This window comes from Octopus sinensis, linkage group LG6 (assembly GCF_006345805.1).
Source record: "Octopus sinensis linkage group LG6, ASM634580v1, whole genome shotgun sequence".
NCBI classification, from domain to species: Eukaryota; Metazoa; Mollusca; class Cephalopoda; order Octopoda; family Octopodidae; genus Octopus; species Octopus sinensis.
This window is the reverse complement of record NC_043002.1, coordinates 106,822,325-106,827,399: the sequence shown is the minus strand read 5'-3', so window position 1 is coordinate 106,827,399 and position 5,075 is coordinate 106,822,325.

The window sequence follows — 5,075 nt, the reverse complement described above, 5'->3', positions numbered from 1 at the left end:
TTCTCAACAATTCAACTTCTCTGGTTGACATTAAGACATCCACCCCCAACAAGGGCCTTAACTCTCACATTTTAGAGCTCCATGACCTCCATTTTTCAGGAACAAAATCCTCCATTTTTCAGGAACAAAATTTTAATGCATAATGTTTCGTGTGTCGATGGCGGCGGAGTTGGCGTCCATGGTCACACCTGCACCTGTTTGCTTCTCCCCCTTCTTCCCTCCCTCATGAAGCTGTGGGGAAGGGAGTGTAAGGAAATCAACGTCGTAAAGCGTTGTCAAGGAGACCAGCGTTCTTTTAGAACAACGACTTCATGGCTTGAAGACACCAAAACAGAAATGGCTAAGAAAGCCCGAATTGGCATCTATAATGGAAGTAACTCTCTAAAAATGCTTATATAGTTATTTCCCTTACAAACCCGAGCAACGCCGGGCGATACTGCTAGTATATATATATATATCATCATCATCATCATCATCGTTTAATGTCTGTTTTCCGCGCTAGCACGGGTTGGACGGTTCGACTGGGGTCTGGGAAGCCAGGGGCTGCACCAGGCTCCAGTCTGATCTGGCAGAGTTTCTACAGCTGGATGCCCTTCCTAACGCCAACCACTCCGCGAGTGTAGTGGGTGCTTTTTACGTGCCACCTGCACAGGTGCCAGGGGGGTCCAGCATCGGCCACAATCGGTTGGAGCTTTTAACGTGCCACCGGCATGGAAGCCAGCCAAGTCGGCACTGGCAACGGCAACGTTCGGATGGTGCTCTTTATGTGCCACCGGCACAGAAGTCAGTTGGGGCGGCGCTGGCATCGGCCACGTTCGGATGGTGCTTTTTATGTGCCACCGGCACAGAAGCCAGTTGAGGCGGCGCTGGCAACGGCCACGTACGGATGGTGCTTTTTATGTGTCACCTGCACAGGTATCACAATTACTATTTCCATTGATATTTATTTCGATGTTCATGTTCATGTACTTGACTCAACAGGTCTCCTCAGCACAGCGAGACGTTCCGGGATCCAGGGTACTTTGAATGGGCAGGGGGCTATGTGGAACTGGTGCAGGTAGCAGCCCGGATATTTGCAGTCACAGCATATCTCCAGAGATCTTGGTCCTTCGCCATTGCGTCAGTGAGGCCCAACGCTCTGAGGTCATGCTTGACTACCTCATCCCATGTCTTCCTGGGTCTATCTCTTCCCCTGATACCTTCAACTGTTTGGGAGTGGCACTTCTTCACACATCTCTCCTCATCCATCCGCAGTACATGACCATACCATCGCAAGTGTCGCTCTTGCACACCACATCTGATGCTTCTTATGTCCAGCATTTTTCTCAGGGTGCTTACACTCTGTCGTGCGTGCACACTGACATTACACATCCAGCGGATCATGCTAGCTTCATTTCTTTCAAGTCTACGCATGTCCTCTGCAGTTACAGCCCATGTTTCACAACCGTGAAGCATGGCAGTTCGCACACATGTATCATACAATCTACCTTTCACTCTGAGCGAGAGACCCTTTGTCACCAGTAGGGGCAGGAGCTTTCTGAACTTTGCCCAGGCTATTCGTATTCTAGTGGTGATACTCTCTGAGCATCTACCTCCACTACTAACTTGGTCACCCAGGTAGCGGAAACTATCAACTACTTCTAGTTTCTCCCCCTGGAGTGTGATGGAATCTGTTTTCTGAGTGTCTGTGGTGTCTATTGTCCCTGTGCATCTGCGGCACATGAAAGCTATCTTACCAGTTAATTTCCCTTTGATGTTGCTGCACCTCTTATGCGTCCATAGCTTACATTGGGTGCATCTTAAGGATTTTCTACCTACACCTTTCCTACAGATCGAGCAGGGCCACCTGCCCGAGGGTGTGTGTGCTGAGTTCGCCTTTCTGCTTACTATAACTTTGGTCTTTGCTACATTTACTCTAAGGCCCTTTGATTCTAACCCTTGCTTTCACACCCGAAATTTCTTTTCTAGTTCCGGTAGTGATTCTGCTATGAGAGCCAGGTCATCAGCATAGAGGAGCTCCCAGGGGCATCCTGTTTTGAATTCCTCTGTTATTGCCTGGAGGACTATGATGAATAAAAGGGGACTGAGGGCTGAGCCTTGGTGTACACCTACTTCTACCCGGAATTCTTCACTATATTCATTGCCAATCCTAACCTTGCTGACAGCCTCTCTGTATAGAGCCTGTACAGCCCTTATTAGCCATTCGTCAATCTCCAGTTTCCGCATCGACCACTAGATAAGGGATCGGGGAACCCTGTCAAAGGCTTTCTCCAAGTCCACAAAAGCTATGTAGAGGGGTTTATCTTTAGCTAGGTACTTCTCCTGCAGTTGTCGGACCAGGAATATAGCATCAGTGGTGCTTCTACCCGGCACAAAACCGAACTGCATCTCATCTAAGCAAATTCTCTCCCTAATGAGATGGGTTATGACCCTCTCTGTGACCTTCATCACCTGATCCAACAGTTTAATACCCCTGTAGTTATTTCTATCTAGAGCATCACCCTTACCCTTGTAGCAGTTGACTATGGTGCTGCTACGCCAGTCATTGGGTATGACTCCATTGTGAACTACCTGGTTTACAATGCGGGTGACTAGGCCATAGCCCACATAGCCAGCTGTTTTAAGCATCCCAGCAGTGATTCCTGATGGGCCGGGGGCTTTACCTGTTTTCATATCCTTAATTGTCTTAACTACAAGGGAGCTGTCTATTCGGATAGCTGGTCCCTCTACTGGGTCTACATTTGGCAGGCTCTCCTCCTCCCATTCATTCTCCTCATTCAGCAGTCTTTCATAATGGCTTCTCCAAGCCTCTTTCTTTTCACCAACATTAAAAGCAAGTGCTCCATCATCCATGCGGACACATTTCTCTCCTGTAACATCACTATTTTCTCTCACACACTGTCTGGCAATCCGAAATACCTCAGCTCTTTGGTCCTCACGTTGCAGAACATTGGCAAACTTCTTCTTTTCTGCTACATCTTTGGCTATGTATACCTGCTGCCCAGCCTCCCTTTTGGCTACCTGGTACAGTTCCCTGCTGCCCCCATCCCTCCAGGCTTTCCAGGCCTGTCTCTTTGCACTAATGGCTTTGTCTACTGCACTATTCCACCACCACATAACTCTAGGTCTGGAAGGGACTTTGCACCATCCACAGACCTGGTCTGTGGCACTCAGCAAGCTGTCCCGTAGGAATTCCCAGCTACCTTCTATGTCGGACGTCTGAAGCTCCTCCTCCCTCTCATCAAATTTCTTGATGAGGATGTCCCTAAATCTCTGACCATGTGAAGCGTTCTTTAGCTTCCAAATCCTTCTTTTCTGGATTGGTTTGTTTCTTGGAGTCCTTCTGGCCTCAAGCTTAAAGTCACAGATGATTAGCCTATGCTGAGGGATACATTCTTCACCCGGGAGGGTCTTTGTATTTAAGAGCGACCCTGCATCCCGCTGTCTGGTGAGGATGAAGTCTATTTGGCTAGCAGAGTCTCCTGACTGATAGGTTATAAGGTGGCAGTCAGGCTTCCTGAAGTTAGTGTTGCAGATTACAAGGTTACATGCATCACAGAATTCCAGTAATCTAGTTCCCTCATCATTTCTGGTGCCAATACTATGGCCATCGTGTACCCCAGTGAAGATACCCGATTTCCGCCCGACATGCCCATTAAAGTCTCCACCCACAAAGATGAGGTCCTTGCCACTAGTCTTTGAGGTAGCCTGTAGAAGAGTATCATAAAATTGTTCCTTCTGATCATTTGGTAGTCCCGCTTGTGGGGCATAGGCGGAGATAGTCGTAGCTGTGCCACTCTGTTGGACTAACCTGAGCTTAAGCACTCTATCGCAAACCCTGACAACCTCTATGACCTTATCCACCCATTTCTCCGCAAGTAGAATGCCTACACCCCCTACATCATCCATGTTACCTTGCCAGAAGACTTTATACCTATGTGCCTTGCCTGTGAGGACCCTAGCTGAAGCACCTCTCCATCTTACCTCTTGTATGCAGCATACATCAACCCGTCTTCTCTCAAGCATCTCTACAATCTCACTAGACCTACCTTTCAATGTACCAACATTGACAGTGCCAACTCTGAAAACTGGGAAGGAGATATATATATATATATACGATGGGCTTCTTTCTGCCATGCAGTGGGTGTGAACCCAGAACCATGTGGTGGGTGAGCAAGCTACTTACCAAACAGCCACTCCTACGCCCGTATGGATATATTTCATTATCATTTTATGTTCACTTTCTACCATTTTATGTTCACCATCTGGTATTTGGTGTACATTGTGTGTGTATCCAATGAGTCGAAGCAAAACATCTTGCTCCAGTGTTTCAGTTTTGTTAGCGTTTATATTGACAGATGCCCTTCCTAATACCAAACAATCCACAAAGTGTAGTGTGTGCTTTCTTTCCATGGCACCAGAACTAGTGAAGTTGGCTTGTAGCTTACAAGCCTAAACAGAGCCTTTGACTGAGAGAAATATGAGATACGGTGGCTGCTTCAAGTGTGGAGTTGAGAGGTTAAAGTGTGATGAGAGGAGTAGAGATAGATTTATTGCTGTAGAGGAGATTCGTGGTTACCTTGTATTTTATGTGGGTGGATGGAGGAGGTGGGAGTGGTACTCAAAAGAGAGGTAAACATATTGAAGAGGAAGTGCCAGGACAAACTTTTGTGGTAACATGTGCAAGAAGATGAATAGAAGAGAGAGGGTGGATACAGAGGAACCAAGAAAGGTGTGTAATGTTGCAAGATTGTGGGAAGAGAGTGAGAGATGATTATAAACATAGGGGTGGGAGTGTGCAGATTTAATAAGGGATGAATGTTGTGTAAGGGGGACAGGGGTAAAGGGTGGAAATTTGATACGAGCAGAGATGCAGGCTAATTGGAAGTAACCCAGAGAAGTTCTCAAATGTGATGCAATGAAAACAGTAAATGAAGAGGATCCACGTGAAAATGTCAGGGACTTATCCCAGAGGCTGAATAAACATTGGTCCACTGTGTAAAATAATCTTAAGCAGAATGGAAAAGTTTATATACAGAATGAAAGTGGGTTCCTCATGAGCTGTTGCCTGAAAT